The 21,249-nt window shown below is 39.9% G+C and overlaps 1 protein-coding gene and 1 non-coding gene across 2 annotated transcripts in view; both read right to left on the bottom strand.

Annotated features, from left to right (window-relative positions):
• LOC140294994 (protein NLRC3-like) overlaps nt 1-21,249 on the bottom strand; it is a 334,914-nt gene that overhangs the window by 42,476 nt on the left and 271,189 nt on the right. The gene's annotated exons all lie outside the window — the stretch shown is intronic.
• On the bottom strand, nt 19,260-19,378 carry LOC140273597 (5S ribosomal RNA). Its single transcript, XR_011908045.1, has one exon. It is a non-coding gene; the product is annotated as a 5S ribosomal RNA (ribosomal RNA).

Below are 21,249 nucleotides of genomic sequence, written 5' to 3'. Positions count from 1 at the left end.
GGACATTTTCTGCTTTTTCTCTCTTTTTCAGTCCAGTCCTTGTACCTGAGCATTTTCAGAGGAATGTGTTTTTCTTTGTTAAGCCACTTAACTCTGACCTATGAATCATTCAAGCAGAAAAAAGGCTCCTAACTCAAGGGATGAACCAGTGTTGTGTTAGCCCAATTTTTTCATTGGAAGCCCAAGAATAAGCTGGAGAAATCCATCCATCCATTTTCTATACCGACAGTCCGTTAATCGGGTAGCGGGTGGGCTAGCTGGAGAAATCGTTTATTATTTATTGGTCACAAGTAAAGTATATTGCAGCTGGACTCGGAGTGCCAGAGCTCCCGCAGGAAATCCGTCAGGCCGAGCCCCGTTATCCGGAAACATGTCATATTTATATTCAGCTTTATCTCACAGAAGTTGTATTCACACTTGTCAGAGTATAATTGGCCAGTTTTTAGTGGCATGCTCAGGCCAGCTGCTGTCCTTGTTGTGTTCTTTGGATGTGATGAACAATGTGTGTGTATGTGTGAGTGCTGTTTTAGGCGTGGATCTAATGTACCAGACCTATCTACTCTACTAGAGATGTTTTGTCTGACCCAGTTGTTTATGTCCTTCTAAGGTCTTGGACTATTTAAGGTCATCTGTTGTGCAGTATGAGCAGAGTGGAAAAGTACCAGCTAGGAACATAGGTTATTTAGTAAAATACAGAATATGAATTTATAATGTCTAAGATCAAAGCCAATTATAACAGTTGTATCGACACATAACAGACAACTTAGCAAAGAAGCCATTTTAAATTGGATCTTTAGGCACTTTGTTGCTAGCGGCCTGTCACAAAGACACATCATTTGTTCCCATTTCTTTAGTTGCATCTATGAAAAACACCAAAGATAACACAGTTTGACAGACAGAAAATGGTATTTTTACAGCAACATGGTGATTCCCAAAGAGCTATGAGCTGAAAACCTGGCATATCTCAGCATGGTGTGCAGTGTGTCCTTCAAACATTTGAGGAAACTGGACAAGTGGAGGACAGAAGAAGAAGTGTCAGGCCTAAAAAACTATCTACAGCAGATGAACAGTATCTGAAAGTGATGTCCTTAAGAAAGAGGAAAAAATCCAGCAAAGACCTGACAGGACCTGAGAGATGCATCTGAACCTTCAGCTGATCCATCTACTGTTCAATGAAGCCTCATCAGAAATGGTCTCCATGGAAGGGTGGCTGTCAAGAAGCCGTTCTTAAGGAAGGGAAACAGGGAGAAAAGGCTGAGCTATGCCAAATGACACGAGAAGTGGACTGAAAATCAGTGGCAACAGGTCTTATGGAGGCATGAATCCTCCCCAGAGCCCGGACCTCAACATTATTGAAGCAGTGTGGGATCATCTGACAGAGAACGGAACAAAAGGCAGCTGACATCCAAAGAAGAGCATTGGGATGTCCTTCAAGAAGCCTGGAGAACTATTCCTGAAGACTACTTAAAGAAATGACACAATCCTGGCAAAACATAAAGGAATGAAGTGTGTTTTAAGACTTTTGACCACAGTACTTTATATAATCTGCATATTCCAAAAAGTTGAGAACTTTTCCTGTTCTAAAAGCACAAACTTTCTGCTTTACTGAAGAAAGGGATGATATGTATCTGTTCAAGCTGCTCAGTATTTAGTCTAACCTACAACTGGTCCCAACAGGACGATCATCTTCAGCATCAGTGCTCAGTGACAGCTTTAGAACTATGTGTAGAAACCTGATTTGTATTTAGACTGTTTCTGTCCAGTCGAGCTCTCTGAGCTGACAACAAAAATAAACTCTTCTGAACCATCAACTTGTATTTTAGACCCAATTACACCAGACTGTTCAAGGAGGTTTTCCCCTAAATCCACACCTCCACATTGGATTTGATCAGTCCACCACAGAGTTTTAAGGTTTCTGGAATTAAACCTTTACTTGAAACTTTCCTTTTACTCTGGAAGCAGAAATTCCCCTTAAACTTCTCTGAGCCATAATTGGTGGCAGCAGAGGCCTTGGAGGGAGTCCATTCCCTCTGAGTGCAGCCCACAGAGGGAGTGGGAGAGGTTCCTGAGTCTGTAAACTTCCTCTTGCTGTGTTGAGCTGCAGAGGCCTGGGGATGATTCTGCATCTTCTGGCCTGTTGGCGGCTTCCTCAGAACTTTCCTCTTTGCCACTTTCAAAGGGAAATATGTAGAAACCCTCAGACTCATTCTCCAGAATCTCTTCATCTACTCTGTCACCCCACAGAAGTGCAGGAGAGGATATTTTGGTTGGACTCAAAAAGGACTTTTTAAGTAAGTGTTGTTTTTCAGGCGGTTTGTCTTTCAGGCTTTTATAAACTACAGTGATGTCATGTCCTTTGATGACATGTTTCCATTGTGATGTCATGCAGAACTGTGAGGTCATAATCAGTGATGACATCACTTCTTGTGATGTCAGCAGCGATGGTGCTCTGTTCTCAGTCACCAGTCATCACGTGTGCTGTTCTGCTCTCTTTTTCAGCTTTATGATCTTAACTGTAAATAATATGCAGCACATGTTCATAGAGCCCAGGCAATGGTGGGAAACATGGATTGTATGAATGCTGAGTGAAATGTAAATGAAAACAGAAGCAGTGACCTGCAGATCCTTTATATATATGTGATAACTGAATCTGAATGTATCAGTGTCCAGGTCAGTAATAATGTATTTATTGTATGTTACGGTGCTCACAGCTGCTTTCTGCACGCCTCACCTGGAAGTATCTTTGAAGCTGCTTTGTATGTTGTCTACACTGACTGTGAAGCAAAAGTAACACAACAGCCACATATTCAGGCTGTTCTCAGTGTTTCCAGCACAATCATTCAGCTGTTTTCATGCATCAACATAATACAGTAATAACAGTGTAGTTATGGTTGTTTCTATTCAGAGCTGCTTACAAGCAGAATGGGATTATTTCTACGTGTCAACATACAGTGTATAACATCATTTCTAGTACAAATCTGACATTGAAAGATGTTCAAATGACAGAATCAGCATGTAGATGATAAAGTGTCTTCCTGTGGATGTTCTCAGATATGTACAGTATGAACACTGTGATCCTTTCCCACATGTCCCAGTATGTTTGATTGTGTTCCAAGTGAGGGTCAGACTGGAGAAAGTGTCATGAAGCTGTCACCCTTAAACAATCGATAAAAGCTCTGAATACAAAAGCATTTCAGTGTCATCTCTATAAGTAATGATGAAAGAAGCAAAAGCTTCAGCTGCACCTCCTGAGCTCTACTTTCCATATTGTCTACACTGACTGTGAATCAAAAGCAGCACAACAGCCACATCTTCAGCTTGTTGTTGAAAAGCTGTTCTGACAACATTCACAGCCCAATAAGCAGCACAGTGACAGCAGTGTAGTTGTGTTTGTGGGTCAGAGGAAATCTCATGTTCCAGCCAATCAGGAGCCAGCAAACTCCACCTGGAACAAACACTGTCTGTCTGTGTCTCTCCAGCGCTGGTTGCCATGGCAGCACAGCTGATTCAGGACCAGTTAACACTGACCAGGAGAGTTGGTCAAAGTGTCTCCTTCAGCTGTGGAACTGACCAGTGTGATGAAAACTGGATATACTGGTACCAGAAGAAAGAAGCAGAAACATTCACAGTGATTCTGGATATTAATAAAGATAGTGGTGATGTTTATAAAGGTTATGGTCATCCTCAGAAAGATGATTTCTCAGCTGTGAATAAACAGAACGGCATTGAGAGAGCAGTAAACCACAGCCCAGGTTCACATATTTCACCTCCATCTCAGACAGAGTCACAAACATACTGAGCTGAGGGAGTTTCTTCCTCTCTGCTGTCTTCATTTATTTAAACTTTTATTCAACTTTTTCTTATTATTAAGAGAAGTTTTCTGAAGGTTCAAAGATAAAAACTGTGAACATTTCAAAGATTTGTTCTGGAAAATGATCCAAATGAAACTTCAATTCACCATAAATAAAAGCAAGACATTTTAAAGACATTTATTTAATACTGAATGTTTTCATTCAAATGTCCAGATAAATATGAATCTGCTGCTTTGAGCTGCTGCTGGAATAAAGTCCATTCCTCCTTTAAAAAGTTTAATGAGCTCTTCATGAAAACACTTCCAGCAGCACTTGTTGTTTAACAGCTTTCAGCAGATTTCACCACATCATTTCACTTTATTCCATTTTAAAAGACAGATCTGGGACTGATCTCAGGTCAGGATTTTGTCCTTCTAGCAGCAGCTTATCAGGACGCTGATTTTGTTGGACAGATGTTCATCAGTTTCCTGTGGATGTTTCTGCTTCCCAGAGGATGAATCCAGAGTGCACTGAGACTGAGACAGGAGCAGGAAAACCTCCTAAATTAATGTGAAGTCTTTGTACCACATTACAGCTCAGAAACAGAACACATGCACAGTGAGGGCATGATGCTCAACACGTTTCTCAAAGCATTTACACAAGGACATTCATTATGTGCTGACAGTGATATGATTTCCTTCCCCTGACACTGAAATAACAATCATCTTTAAGTGATTTCATGTCACTTTTAGATCCATCAGCTCCACAGTTTTATATCTCTACATGTTAAGTTGAAGGCAGCTTTCACAGCGAGCTATGTGGCAAATATCTGGGAAACAACTGAGACTAACAGCCTGAAACATCCAGTTTCTACAAAGATAGCTCATATACACAGTTCTGTGGAATGTTTCTGTACAGTCATCATGGACATTAATGTCATTTCCATTTAGTCATTTAGCAGATGCTTTGATCCAAAGTGACTCACAGGTGAGGAAACAACATCCCAGTGCAGTCAGGCATACCTCTCATTTCCCTGTATTTGTGTCCATCCTCCAGACTCCTGTGGATCCTTTTTACCTCACGCTAAAAAAGCCAATATCACAGACGGAGAAAAGTTAGATCATGAGAGAGAAAAAAACTCTTGAAACCTTCTGTGAACAAAGCAAGGAGGTCAATAAATAAGTCTACACCTCATTACAGTGGTTAATATTTCTGTCTGAATACGTTTTTGTTTGCACCTGTGTGGTTGTGGACATATTTGATCTAAGGGAACTTCAGATTGAAACCTCGCCAGTGAAGAACTGAATGTAGCACAACGTGTTGGTGTAAAAGACCACTCTGATGCTTAGAAGTCCATACTCCCACCAACTAGTTTAAAGCTGAATGATCCTTTCAGATGAGAGATGAAACGTCTTCAAGAACCAAGAAGAAGAAGAAGTTGCCCTTATTCAGGCTCTTACCCACAAAGTGTCACCGTGAGGAGCCCCCTTTCCAATCAGTAAACCTTCTTCTAAAAAAGTAGCCCTGAACAGCTGCCTCCAGCTCCTCTGAGGGACACACCTGCTGAACTGGTCATTGACATTAGAATAAAAAGGCTGCAGACAGACCAAAGCTGCTGCTTTGGAGATGAACCCTCTGTGTAATGCTTCTCACAGTTCATGAAAGAATATTATAAAATAACAATGATTTTAACCATCTGTAATTATACTGGGGCAGCTGCTTATCTGAAATGTTGCATATGTCACTGTGATCTATGTTATTAATGTCCAAAGACATGTGAGCTGTGTTTAGATTTAGCCAAAAGCTGAGGTGGAGAAGAAGATCTTGGAATAAAGAAAGAGGAAAGGATGATGCACAGTTTTTACAGTAATGAATGACACACAGTGGTTCCAACGGTGCCCTGGAGCTGTTCACATCTGGTCTTAACGTGATCAGAAAAGTGATTTAAGTACATCTGTGAACACGTTCAACAACGATTCAGCAGCTCCTTTCTCCACCTCTCGGCCAAACTCGATAGTTCTTGTGATGAGAGATTTCAACTCATGTAACCTCTCCCAGGAACTGACGAGCTCCAAACAGCTGGTGACATGCGCCATGCAGGACAGCAACACACTGGACCACTTCTACTCCACCATAAAACCCTCATACCGCTCCATCCCCCACGCTGCCCTTGGACACTCCGACCACTGCATCATACAGATGGTCCCCACATACAGGCAGCAACTGAGAAGGGCCAAACCATCCAGGACTACAGTAAGGAGGTGGACTCCAGAGGCAAGGGACATGCTTCAGGACTGCATGGAGTCTACTGACTGGGAGTCACTGAGGGGCCCTGAGGATGACAACGGCAGCTTATCTGACACTGTATGTTCCTGCATCAGCTTCTGTGAGCAGGTCTGCCTCCCAACCAAAACCATCACAAGGCACAATAACCAAAAGCCCTGGTTCTCCAAGCAGCTCAGAGAGCTCAGGCGCTGGGAAGAGCAGGCGTACAGAGAGGGTGACATGGACACATTCAGGCTGGCCAGACAGGGCCTCAAGAAGGGCATCAAAAATGCTAAAGAGGACTATAGAGCCAGACTGGAGAGTGATTCAGGCACCAACGACCCTGCAGTTGTTGGAGCCCCCTCAGAACCATCACAAACCACAAAGGTAGAAGCCCTGTGGTCGCCCCCTCCCCCGGACAAGCTGACGATCTCAACACCTTCTACATCAGGTTTGAGAGACCCCCTGCTGCTTTATTGTCTCCAACCCCCCCCCCCCCCCCCCCCTTCTCTCTCTCTCTCACAGACACTGAGAGCTCACCGCCACCCATTTCTCATCCCCTTATCACATATGTGTATGATGAAATAGTTTTTAACGTATTCTGTGTGTAAATTCTCCCAGAAAGGTAGCATCATATGATATGGCAGGTTGTGTGTGTTTTTCTGTCACTTTACTCAAAGAAAGTTAAGGCCTTAGCATGCATGAGGTGTTCTTATTGTACCCCAACTCCTTTGAACACAGTAAACACCTCACCTATGAATACATTAAGAAACAGTGAAAATACAGTTCTTGATCAGCAAACCTAATGCATCTGATATATGTTAGATCAAGCTTTACTTTAATAGCACATATCAAATCAAACACGGGGGAAATCTTCCTCTTCCTAAGTGGCTCCATCCTCTTACCTATCCTTCTCTCCTCACTCTCCCTAATCTCAAAACTATCTCTCTCTCTCACTTAACTCCCCAAACTATCTCCAAATTACATTAACGCGATCCAAACTCGAGTATCCAAACTATCAAAACTCAAAAAGTGAACTGACCGCAACTCTCCATAAAAAAAAACACATTTTAAATGGCGATTGAGGGGTTTCTATGCTTAATACTCGGGCATATAAATCTGACAAAATCTGAAGCATTTACGGAAGCAGTCACGTGGTTGGGACGGGTAGTGAGGTTGTGGACGTCATCATTTTCGGCTCCTCCCCTAAATGAAGTAAACCGTCTCCTCCATTACTCCAAACACGCTTCGAAATCTGGGCACATTTCAGAACATCACTACAGGAAGCTGCATGCAGGTGAGTCCAGAAAAGAATACATGTAGCGGTCAAACATTTGCAGAAATGTCTTCAAAGTGCTTTGTGTCATTGGTTTGATTCCTGCAGCTGGACACGGGCAGTCAGAACATGTACTAAAGAGTAAAAAAGTTCAAATAACCTGGCTGCTATACACAGTTAGCATGTCCTGCTAATGCTAATGCTAATGCTCTGCAAACCGTTGTACTCAAAGCAGAAACCAGAAACACAACATCGACTATAGATTTCAATAAGCCGGTCAGATGGACAAATAAAATGGAGCTTTATCCTTTTAGCTGTGTGTTAAACACATTTTCCACTAAAGCTGCAGTTTTCTAAACTTTTTTCTGTAGTTTTAAAAAATTTTAAAAAATTTGATAATCAATGTAAAATTTAGAGTTGTTCTTTCCGGGCTTATCTGGGTATCATTTGGCTTTTTGATAAAACTGTGAAGTGAAAACATGTGATATGATGTGTTTAATGTGTTTTAGTGTTTAAAATCTTAAAATGGGATTTAATTATGGTCGATATAAATGCTTCAATTACATTTAGAGTTTATGTTGTTTGAAGAGGAGTTATAGCATTATAATATAGATTTGTCAGTGATCCAGGAAAGTATCACAGGAGCAGTAGAAATATACAGTTCAGTATCAGTGTCTGATTTCTCAGATTTACACTCAGAAGCCCATTAAAAGACAGTCTGACTGTTTCCTTTACATATCCAATATTTTCTTTTATCCACGTATCAAAAAGGACTGACCGCATGATAAAAAGGTTGTACATGTCTTTACTCATAAAGTCCACCTGCCAACATCTGGAGTTAAAATGGAGCTAAAATGATCTTTATTAGGAGGATCTGTGCAACTTTTAGGAGCTGATACTCTGATCTGACCACAACACAAGATCACCTTTTACTCTTCAACTGGACACATAAGTTTACCAGGTAAGATAATTTCAGAATCAAAATAAAGGAGATTGTAGGTTATTAAAACACTCCTTTATATTTAAATGACGGCCTCAGAATGGTCCACTTCATGTTGTTCTTCAGAGTGTCTCAGATCAGTCAGACAGCTCCTGCTGACGTGCTGTTCACCACACAGAACTAGATCATTCCCCCACTGAAACATCACATCTTCTCAGTTTCAAGCCTCAGTCCAGACTGAAGCTCCCTGAGTGCTGAACCGTGGGCTTCAGAGTTTAACCTGTGACAAATCTGAGATTACTCTGTTACTTTCCTGGATCCATGACAGCTTCTGGAAATGAGAACAAATTTAGAAACGGAGAAAATCTGAACTTCAGGCTTTGGGATGATATTGGGACCCTTTCCTCAAACAGTATCATTGTCTTAATGTGGTAAAATGATTTAAGTTGATCATGTTACACTGACTCAGATGAGATTTATGGGCTATTGCACACAATGGGTGTCATTCTACAGAGTATATTATTAAATTTATTATAAAAAAATTTCTGAATTTGATCAAAAAGCTCCAAATATTTTGAACTGTGACCTTAGTGGGTCTTTAAAGAACCAGTTTAAAGTTCACAGGAATTTAAATTAAAACCACGGTAATAAGTTTAATTAAATGTGACTAGATGGTTAAAAACTGTCCACAAAGGTTTTCAAGAGAAGAAGAAAAGTAGGTGTGCTTTAACATGCTGCACGCCACAGCTGGATCTTATTGTATGTACTGACAGTTTCAGACAGAGTCCATCAGTCGGAGGACCAGGACCAGAATGGAGCAGCAGAACCAGGATCCAAACACCTCCACTAAGAACAGAGCCGGTTCATCCTCTGGTTCCACCGGGCTACAGGTCAGTGTGGAGGACATTAAAGACACGAGGACGAGTGTCGAGGCTCTGTGTATCGTCCGCTTGTTCTGCTTTTCCATGAAATGTTGAAAAGGTGTTAGCAAAGTATTTCCTGGTTTCATCTACCCTCTCTAATACAGATGTGCTTAGACTGAAAATGTGCTGCAGGCTGAATGATCTGCTGGAAGAAACTCAGTGGCCAGATTGTTGTTGTGGAACATTTTCTGGCTCTCAGTCTTCAGATTTGAGAGGTTCAGGAGCTTATATTCATTGTTTGTGTTTAAAGTCTCTGGATTACATGAATTAAACCTGGTGGTGGTAATACTTCTGGGTCTTTAATGGTTAGATGACAGGTTTGTAGATCTCTCTACCTCAGGGTAAAGAGTTGTTTTAGAAAGAAACAAAGGTTGAGTTAAAACTGTTTCCCTGATAGCTGTTGAGCTCAATGGCTGCAGACCTCTGGGTTGTAAGCTGGAACAAAGGGATAGTGTAATGAATTTCATGTATTACCACCACTGTTACTTTTATTCGTTTAAACCAGTGATCATCAACCTTTTTCAGTCCAACCTCTACATGGTGTTTAACTGAACAACTTGGACAAGACTGTGCTTCATTCTATCATTTAGAAATATTGTAGCACAAGTTCCTTTTCAGAATTTCATCATGACAAAAAATAATTAGTGAAAGAGCAAAAAGCAAGAGTTTACTGCTTAAAAACCTGAACATGTGTAGAACACACCAGAGCACAGTGCTGACAGCTGAGGGCACTTATAAACACACTCTCAGCATTCATGTTTGATCTGAGATATTGAGACCTGTGGCTCGGTCTATACACGTCCAGTTAGAATATGTTGGTTAGCTTAGAGAAATCTTTTGTGTGAACTTCAAAAGGATCTAATCCTTCTTCCTCTCTGTCATTGCAGAAACATATAGCCCAAGAGAGCTACAGATGTCACTCTTGTAAACACTGTGGGAAAGTTTTCAAAAGCTCATCACATCTGAGGTGTCATCGGAGGCTTCACACTGGAAAGAAACCATATAGCTGTGGTCAGTGTGGGGCAGGTTTTGCTCGATTATCCAGTCTAAAGACACACCAACATATTCACACAGGAGAGAAACCTTACAACTGTGGTCAGTGTGGGGCAGCTTTCACTACATCGTCCTATTTTAAGACTCACCAACGTATTCACACAGGAGAGAAACCTTACAACTGTGGTCAGTGTGGAGCAGCTTTCACTAATTCTTCCGATCTTAAGACACACCAACGTATTCACACAGGAGAGAAACCATACAGCTGTGGTCAGTGTGGAGCAGCTTTCACTAAATTATATGGTCTAAAGACACACCAACGTATTCACACTGGAGAGAAACCATACAGCTGTAGTCAGTGTGGAGCAGCATTCACAACATCTTCCTATCTTAAGATACACCAACGTATTCACACAGGACAGAAACCTTACAGCTGTAGTCAGTGTGGAGCAGCATTCACTGCATCTGCCTATCTTAAGATACACCAACGTATTCACACAGGAGAGAAACCTTACAGCTGTGGTCAGTGTGGAGCAGGTTTTGCTCGATTATCCAGTCTAAAGACACATCAACGTACTCACACAGGAGAGAAACCCTATAGCTGTGGTCAGTGTGGAACAGCTTTCACTCAATTATCTCACCTAAAGACTCACCAACGTATTCACACTGCGGATAAATTATTGGTTTAAATCAACAATATATTTTACGGCAGATAAGAAAACATTCACCTGGGAGCAGCAACAGGAACTACCAATCAGAAGAATTTCCCTTGTTCAGATTAAAAATCTTCTTTTTGGATTACCACCTTCTCTTGTCAGGACTTTTGTTCTGAATGTTCTGTGGGTAGCACATGTTTGAAGAATCATTGAAAGTGCTTTATAATTTGTTGGGATAGTTTTAACTGTGGACAGATCTCCCACCGTTCAAGATAAATATGGCATCAGTTGTGAATTGATATACAGAACAATATCAGTGCCTTGAGATGACATTGTTTTAATTTGGCGCTATATGAATAAAACTGAATTGAATTGCAAATGCAATCTTTTTAAAAGTAGATACACATTTTATTCTATTATACTGAACATATATGTTTTGTTTAAAGTTAAAATTCACAAAGTAGCTGTGCACCAGCTGTGGGTATGTTTGTAAACATACAACATCTTTAGAAGCAATATATCATTTCAGTTTGATGTAAAGTCTAGCTTTACACTTGTTTGTATTTCATTGTTCTGCATTTTATTAAAGGTTAGATGTCAACATTTCTCATGAGTTTCATGTTCTTGCTACAGAGATATTTTTAAAAAATGTGTGTTTGGTTCTAATCTTTGTGCTAATCTTTCCCAAAGACTTAGAAATTTTTAACGCAGTCTGAAAAAGTTTTGGAGTTGTTCCCTGTACTTTCCAGACAGCTGTTTGATTGTCATGACTAAAGCTGAAAGTTAAGGCTGTTCCAACACTAAAAGGGCACGAGGCTCAACTTCAAGCTGTGAAACTATGTCAAATGTCTGTTGTGTTGGTGTCAAGAAAATTCTCTCAAAATGAGGCTCAGAGTCGCTGGAGACAATTAATACAAAACATTTATTCTCACAGCAAGGAGTCTGCATGACATATCAAGAAGCTGACACAGATTTGTCTGAGTTTTAAAAAAAAAACAATGATGCTATCGCTATTTAGTTTCCACTTTGTTTATTCTGTACATTTTTGTATATAGCTCAGTATATAACAGTGCTGAGCTTGAGTGAGATGGAGATTTCAATTTCCCAGAGGCAACCTCCCAAAGGGATTAATAAAGTCATCCATCCATCCTACGAGATCACTGGCCACACAAGGTTATGTGACATTCAGTCAAACAAGGATTAGACTGAAGTTAAAATAAGATAGATAGGAGGACTCTCAGCACACAGTGTCTCTTGACCCTGCAGCATCTCACACATGGTACTTCCTTTTTGTCATAATATAACTTCATGATTTTTTTTTAACATATCTCTCCTGTTTATAATAGAAAATAGGGTGTAAATTCACAGTAGAGTCATATATACACATGCATTTTTTTGTATATCTTCTACGTCATTGTCATTGTTAAACAGTTTGTTATGTTGACCTCTGTTTGTTCTTGGCTCTCAGTCTCCATGTTGCTGATCCTGGATCTGCTGAGATGTCCCAGGTTATTGTTGGCTTTGATCCTCATACATTTATCTTTGTCCTGAGAAAGAAGAAGTTCCAAAAAGAGAAACAGGGACTGCTTTTGAATCTGACACAGCCTATATCATGTCAGCGTTCATTTGGGTCTGCCGTTTTTCATTTAGTTTCAGACTTGTTATTGGATTCAAATGTTGATGAGTTTCTGTGACAGATAGGCTCCAGTCCCCCTGAAACCATGTAAAGCAAATGGAAGGATGGATAGTTTGTGGCACCTTTATTAATTAATTCCACTTCGGTATTGAAATATTTTTGTTCCATTCAATGTAAAGTTATCCTGAAGATAACAGGCAGGATTTGAACCAGCTCTTGCACCACTGGCAAGTTATCGGTCACCTTGAGACTCTCTCTCTAAAACCTTATAATCAGGTTAGAAATATAGGGGTAATATTGAACTCAGACCTGAACTTTAGCAGCCACATTAAATCAATAACATCAGCAGCTTTTTACCATCTAAAAAACATCACCAGAATCAAAGGAATAGTGTCTAAACCAGACTTAGAAAGACTAATCCATGTATTTGTCTCCAGCAGGTTGGACTACTGTAACGGCCTGCTCACTGGGCCCTAAACAGGCTGTAAGACAGCTGCAGTACATCCAGAACGCTGCTGCTCGAGTCCTGACTAGAACCAGGAAATACGACCATATTAGTCCGGTGCTCAGGTCTCTGCTCTGGCTTCCTGTTGCTCAGAGAATAGACTTTAAAACAGCTCTACTCCTGTACATCTCTGACATGTTAGAGCCATATGAACCAACTTGAACTCTGAGAACCTCAGGGAGGGGTCTCCTGCTGGTGCCCAGAGTCAGGACTAAACAAGGTGAGGCTGCGTTTTAGTTTTATGCTCCTAAAATCTGGAACAGTCTTCCAGGAGATGTGAGACAGGTCTCAGCTCTGACAATGTTTAAATCCAGGCTGAAAACAGTTCTATTTAGCTGTGTATATGACTCTCTTCACTTTTCATTCAATTGATTAATGATTATTTTTTGTTTTATGGAATTATTTTATTTGCCTGCTTGTGATTTTATGTAGCTGTAAAGCACTTTAAATTGCCTTGTGTACAAATTGTGCTCTACAAATAAACTTGCCTTGCCACACGAAACACAATCGATGTCATTTATTCACTTGCTACTGTACTGTTTGCTACCAACAATCAATAAAGTATAATTCATTTGATTTAAAGCATATTTGTGAGTGATCTTTTTTTTTCAATGCCATTTATGCTTTTTACAGAACAATTGATATATTTAAGGATGGTTGAAGGCTGGTTAAAAGTAGTTAAATATTTCTGAAGCCGATTCTGATCTGTTTACATGTCCAAAATGATGTAATATTGTTTTAAATGCGCTTAGTTGGAGAAAGTTGGAGAGCAAACTCCAACAAAACAACATGAGGGAGGTGTGGAGGTTTTTCATCGGTGGCCATGAAAAAAAGAGTGGCCAGGGAATGGAAGGAGGCCACTGAGTTAAACTTGTTCTTTAACCCCTCTAACTCCTGATCCCTTACCATCTACCTCAACCTTATCTTACCTTATGTCTGCATCTGTGTTCCAAATCTTCAACAATCACAAAAACATTGAATGATATTACAGAACTCATGCTTCATGCTTATAGCAGCAGTTTTATTGAACAAAGTGCATGAAATTGGGAACTTTAAAATAAACTACAGTGTAATACAAAGTGTCATTAAACCTGGCTAAGAATAAAAAATTCAAACGTTTTATTATACTAAGCTGCTGACATCAAAGCACGACAATTTAAAACTTGATTCAAATCTTTGTATAAAATTTAAAAACTATTTCAATCAACTGAAGTGAACCACCGCACAGCAGTAAGTCAAATAGGATATTTTACACAGCAGTAAAGTTGCTTTGAACATGAAAAAATCACATTTATAAAAATATAAAACTATTTACAATTACTATGTACATATCATTTCTATATGTACAGTGAGTTATTACAGAATATTTACAGATTGTTAAGGCATATTTACATCTCAGTCCTCCAACTTGTCTACAGCAGAGGTGAAGTCTTCATAGCATAAACTCTGTTGTTCAGACCTTTTGATGAGGACATCATCTTTACGGGGCAGAATGTCTTTCTCTTGTATCTTCTGTGTCCCTGTGTTAGTCGGTTGGATGTTTTTAACTTCTTTAACAGATAAACTGTCGAAGTTGTTGGCAAAAACAATGTCCAAATTTCGCTCGCACCGTCTCTTCGCTTTCTCTGACATGTGATTGGCTGCCTGCCTGGTGAGTCCGGCGAAGCTATTGGTAGTCTACGGTCAAAGTTCGGTGGGCCACCTGATTGGTCAGTTGTCTACGGTCGCTTTGCACGACCGTAGACAGAGCCCTGCGAACTCCCCAAATGTGGGTATCTCAGCTGCATAATTTCTGGTAGTGGGGGACTATCCCCTGATAAACTTGTTTAAAGAAAAATATCAATTCTGATAGCTTAACGACTGGAGCAGGGAAAAGCTCCAGTGGAAACAGCATCCTGGGAAGAGATGAATTCACTGCAGAGATCAGTAAGTCCTCAGGTAACACAGAAGCTCCACTCTGCTTTGGGATTTTAGCTTTTAACTGCAGAACTGTTCATATACAAGCTGAACCAGAGGAAAGTGGAGTTGAAAGATGAGACTATTGTGCGAATTAGTTCTTCACGTGTGTTTTTAAAATGTGTTCAACTGTCGACAGCCGGCTTTATGACTTTATATTTATGCATTTAGCTTTTATCCAAAGCAACTTACAAATGAGGATATAATGATGCAGCTAACAATAAGGTATACGGAAGGAACACCATTAGCCAGGCTCTGTCAGAGGTGACAGTGTAGAAATGGAGTGCAGGCATAGAGGGAAGCACAGGTTAAGTGGCTGATTAAATTTACACATCTGAACAGGGACTTGAACCCTGGATCCTCAAATTAGATGTCTGATGCTCTGCCGACTGAGCTGAAGCAGGGGAGGAATAGTCTGTATTTGAGGCGGAAGAAGAGGGAAAAGGGGGAAGGAGAAAAATGAAGGAAAAGAAGACGTTTTGAGAAAATGAGTGGGGAAAATGGAAGGAACTTGTAGTTATTTGTGTTTCTGCTGTCCATTTCAAGTAAAAGCACACAGTCTGGTGTATTCATTTGAGAAATCTAAACTAACATGACACTCTGCTGTAGAATAGTATAGGAGGCTCTTGATCCAAAGCTCGCCGGTTCGATTCCACCATTGGACATGAGACAAACTTTTACCAAGTGTTATCAAATGTAACTAAATGTACTTTTATAGTAATTTTTACATTTATGAATTGAGTACTGCAACATTGTAGTCGTCTTCTATGAATGAGTTGAAAAAACTGAAGACACTCACTGAAATGTAACAAATTTATTACTAATTTCACACACACACAAACACTCAGAAACACGTGTGAAATTAAACCTGAAGCAATAAAAACAGGAATAAATTAAATTCAAAATAGAAAAAATAAATGACAAATAACAAATAAAGTAAAAGCAATAAATGAACAAATATAGAAAATAATTAAATTTAGGAAACATTACAACAAGAGCAACAAGAGTACAATAATAATAATAAGATAGAATGAATAAAGAAATGATAAATACCAAAATAAAATATATACAATAAATACACAAAAAATGTTTAAAGTTATTAATTTCTTTATTTATTAAGTAATTTAGAACAAGAAACAATATAAAATAGAATAAAAAGATAAATAAAACAAAACAAAATAAATACAATAAATGAACAAAAGAAGAAACTAATTAGAACAGTAAATTAAGACATTTTTTTTCTTTAAAACTATTTACATGCATATTGACATGTAAAGAATGATCTGAAACACATTTTTTCTTCCCTCTTTCTCCTCATCTCCTGCATCCATTCTTCCAGAGACATTCTGTTCTTTTTGGGACAGTATATATTCCCATAATACTGCCCATGACCATTTTCTTTTATGCGCGGCAGGTGGCACTGACGGCATTAGTTTTTTTCCACTGTGCGGGTGCACTTACGCTCTCCGGGTTGGCGGAGGTGAGGGCAGGGGACCAGACGGCACAATCTGTTTGTTTCCAGTTGGGATGACAAACACAACTGGCACAATGAAGGGGCTTAAAAGTACAGGAGCTGGAGGTGGTGGCTGACTGAACACCTGCCTCTGAGCTGCTGACTTCTGCTTATCCACTGCCTGTCCAGCTGTACTCTGGGGAGTCAGGCAGGTTGACCCCTTGCAGCAGAATGCTACTGTCCTGCCTCTTCAGCCTCTTATTGCGCCACTGAGTCAGTGTTGTTTGATTGCACTACTCTGCAGTTGTTTGATCAAGTGTTTCCCAGGATTTTAGGAGACTGTGGTGGGAGAGTCTCTGACCCTCGGGGGTTTTAATGTGTGTGTACGTTTTTAAGCCTGATGGATCACACTTAAGTGCATTTTGAGACCATGGATATAAATTGCTGTATATGAACATACGTTGATAAATAAGAACTTACAAAGGCATATCAGAAGTATTTTAAATTTAATTCAGAATAAAACAATACCAAAAACGAACTCAGTTGCTGAAGTTGATTACGGAGGTCTGATTTCACCTAAAAATGAAGATAACTGCAATTAATCAAAAGGAATGAAAGCAGGAGGTGCCTTTGGAACACACATTTTGTACCCTAGTCTGGTTATGTATCCAGTTCCCTGTAAATGGATTAAATATTAGGCACACCACTCAATGTAGGTGGAGAGCAGTTTAAGTGGTAGATGACTGTGAGACAAAATGCATTTTAATGTGGAGATATTTTTATTGCAGCCAGCGTCCTACTCGGATAGCAAGGAAACATGAATCAAAGTTTAATTTTGGTTAACTCCGTCAGTACCGGTCGTCAATCAATTTCCACCGGTTGAGTCAACATTCATTTTGCGATTGAAATGTCAGCGACGTCTTCGATTGAAAATGAAACGTTTATTCAGTGTTGATTTGTCAACGTTGGATGCTGAACCTGTTCTATATTTCTGCCGAATGCCGGAGCACAACGCAGCAACACTGCACAGAGCAGCTGTGCGGGACAGGAAGTCGTGCGCAGAAACAAAATAAAACACCCCGTTCATTTTCAAAATAATAATAATAAATAATTTTCTGTGGTAACTTGCCCTTACTTCAGGAGTCACCATAATGGTCCTTCAAAAAGCCTCAGAATGCCCCATTTTTACCTCAAATTTCAAAAGCTCCGCAGCGCCCTCAAGGTTTTTTAAGATTTCTGACACATCTGAAAACATGATGTTGAAATGGAGTATTGTTTTCATTTCTATCAGTTTAGTATTTGACTGTGTTTATAGATTCAAGAGTTTTATTTGTCACATACATAATCATACATAGTACAATGTGCAGTGAAATTTTCTTTTTACCTGCTACCAAGAATTAAGGATAAGAATTTAAATATAAATATGTCGAATAAAAAAAAAACCGTGGCAAAATAAGTCTAAGAAAATAAGAAAAATGCTTCAGTAAAAATGTGTTGAGTTTAGGGTATAAAATGTACAATATTAACAATATTATTGATGTTAGCATTAAGGTTTTTTATATTCTTCACTAAAGGGAAAACAGGACAGGGAGGAAAAGGCTGAGCCAAACCAAGCTCATCTTTGGGCCAAGCGGCAAGAAGAGGAGCAGTGATAGAGGGAGAGCAAGTACTCTAAAAGGAAGAGACTATGCCAGACCTGTGTATGTTTTAAAAGTCAGATGTATAATGCAGGATAATTGAAGTATTGTGTAAGATTATAATAGAAATATGTTCAAAAGCTGGTTTTCCTTAACAAGAGGAAAAAGATTCGACACTATCATCAACATGATAGTGTAATAGGGCTTGGGTATCTATTTTAAATACTGAAGGAAATATGAAGCATTTGTATATATTATCCCTCTGTCCCAGGACAGTTCATTCCTTTTTATTCCTAATCCATGACTTGATGAAATTCATTCTCCAGTTTTACATTGTAACTCATTTGCAAATCATTTAGGATGAGGCTCATGTTCTCTGATAACAAACAAAACAAATAAACCTAAAAGTCATTCTGATGTTGTTTTTGTTCCTTTAGAACTCTGAAAATGGCCAGATTTAAATAATGGAATTAAATAAATTTTCAGGGGAGCCCCTGAACCCGACTAGAAGTTCTGACTCATGACCTCAGTATTTTTTGGGCCTCTGCATCTAAAACCTCACTCAGGTAAAAGAATCAAAGTGTCATCAGCAACATTTACTAACACTTCCACCAGTAAAAGTATTTATTCTGCAGAGCAGCTCTCAGCGTTTGCTGTTAGATATAAAGTTGCCTCTTTGACAGTTTAAAGTGGCTGCACGTGCACTTTTTCTATCTGGCCTCAGTAAATCTCTGTAATTTATTCATTTGTGTTTGGAAAACATTGGAAACTTTATTTCTGAGCCCACATCAGTGGGTTCTGGTTGTTAACACATAGATGAGGAGACAGTTCAGTGTGTGAGGATAAAAGCAGAGGAGAACCTGAGACATCTGAGCAGATCTGGGATCAGCACCTTGGATATCAGCAGGGATTCTTAGGAAGGAAGGAAATGGGATGAATCTGCAGACTGCAGGAAGATCTGTTAACAGTCTGCAGACTAATGTGAGACGATAATATTTGTGTGTGTTTGGTATCCAGAAGAATTGAGACAGATGAAGTCACTGTGAGCTGAGCAGTGCTGGAAGATTATATGACAGAGTGACCTAAATGAGGTTTATGTGTGCGCTCATTTCCAGTCTTTGACAAAGATTGAAAAGTGAATTTATTTGAGTGATTTCCTTCCTGATGTGAAGTATGTCAAGAAGCTGTCCGTGTTGAGTGAGCAGCAGCGCCTCCTGCAGGTGTAAAAAGCTTACAGCACCTGGTATTCCCAGGCGGTCTCCCATCCAAGTACTAACCAGGGCCGACCCTGCTTAGCTTCCGAGATCAGACGAGATCGGGCGTGTTCAGGGTGGTATGGCCGTAAGCGAGATAATCAGTGACAAATCAGCTTTTTATAGATGCTGAACCAACATCTATCACTGTGTTCTGACTTCTTCAATATTAATGTAACTGTTTAAAAATGAGCAATTTGTGATGATATCATCTAACTAAGCAGCCTCGGTCTCTCTGTGTGACGCTGAACACAAAACTACACACAGGGAACAGAAGAGGTCGACAGACACTAAGTTATCTGAGAGTCTCACTTTCAGCTGCAGAGAACCAACACAAGAGAAGAACATGTGCAGGATCAGCATCAGCCTCTCAAGCCAATTAGGTGAAAGAATAAAATAAACATGTGGTTCCTGCAGTTATATAATATATATTTGTTACGGTGACTCAAACAGGCCTAACGTTAGCCTGTTCGGGCCATGGTTAAAGCGAGTTTGGGCGGTTTCCCACCATAAGGACTATGGTGGGAAACCGCCCAAACTCGCTTTAACCATGGCCCGATTTTCTTAAAAACCTTTTTACAGTTCCAAAGCCTAATTACTTTGAAAGTCCCACATTTGAAATGTTGTAGCACGAGTTTTCCATTTTCACCAAGTTGACAGGATGGCATTTTGGCCGGACTTTCAAATTTGCAACGTGGAAATAAGGTTTTTTTAGTGAACGCAGCATGAATGTGTCTGACGCAGAGAGGAGGATAAATGAGGTTCATAATGCACTGGCGCTGTCTTTCCTTGGAGAAATGGTGAAGTTTTTTTTTTGTTATTTTGAATACAGTGTGGGTGAAGGAAAAATATGTCACGCGAATGAAAGCAACAGTTGTTTATGAGTACATTAAACGTCAGGGCTGCAGCCATAGTTAAATTTCCATGGAGCAGGGAGTCGTTTGCTCCGTGTTCATTTGACTCAGTCTGAGTCTGCAGAGAAGCTGCGGCTGCGCACCGGTCTGTAGCCCCACAGAGTGCAGGGATGAACGGCTCCTCTCCTTGTCCTTCTCCCTCTATGATAAACTGTAAGTCACGTATAATGGGCCTGTGACCAATGAGTGAGAAATCTGCTCATTCTTTATTTTGAAAGGATGAAAAGGGGGAAACCCCTCTTAATCTCCAGGTTTACTGTAGGACCAAACATGTGTTTCAGTGTCAGATGTTGGGAATTTGTTTGACTTGTGTAAATCGCTCAGGAAGCATGACAATAGCCAACCAGCTGGGAAATGCTTGCTATCCAAATCTTGCATCCTTCTCTGGGTTCCCTTGTTCATGTTGTAACTTCTCTTCATTTGAAGGTGACTCAAATATAAACACAGATTATCCCAACATTTCACACACATGGACTTTAAGAAAATGTCTTCATTGTCAGAGCTTCTTGTGCCATGATAGTTAATGTTAATGTCATTTTTTCAGTTCCCTCAAGTACTTAAAACACAGTCGGACTTTGGTCACTTTTTGGGGTCTAAGTTGTTTTCCAATGTGCAATTTTACTGTCAAAAGTATTTTTAAACCTCTGATTTTTTTAAAAGAAATCTGTGACAATTTAAGTTTTGATTCTTGTCTTGTTTCGTCATTTCCTGTTTTATTTTGAAATCACTAACGTCCCTCTCCTTTCAGGTACCTTGCCCTTCCTCCTGTGTCTGCGTCTGATTGTCTTCCATGATTCCAAAGTGTTTCCAGCTGTTCTCCTTGGCTCCTCTTGTGCTCTAATAGTCTGTGTCTCCCTTGTCTTGTGCCAGTGTGTTGTTTCCACCATGAGCCTCACCCTCGCCTCTTTGTTCCACAGCCACAGCTTCCTTCAGCCTGCAGTCGAGCGTATCCTTTGTTGTAATTTATTCTTTATCCGTAGCTTTAGTTTTATTACGCTCAGTTTCACAGCCTGGTTTTGTTCCTCTGTTTTTTGGAGGGATCTTTGTTGTA

The sequence above is a fragment of the Leuresthes tenuis genome, unplaced genomic scaffold, assembly GCF_036924035.1.
Source record: "Leuresthes tenuis unplaced genomic scaffold, fLeuTen1.0.hap1 SCAF_1, whole genome shotgun sequence".
NCBI classification, from domain to species: domain Eukaryota; kingdom Metazoa; phylum Chordata; class Actinopteri; order Atheriniformes; family Atherinopsidae; genus Leuresthes; species Leuresthes tenuis.
Note: the sequence above shows the minus strand (reverse complement) of the source record. Positions and strands in the feature narration are given on the sequence as shown.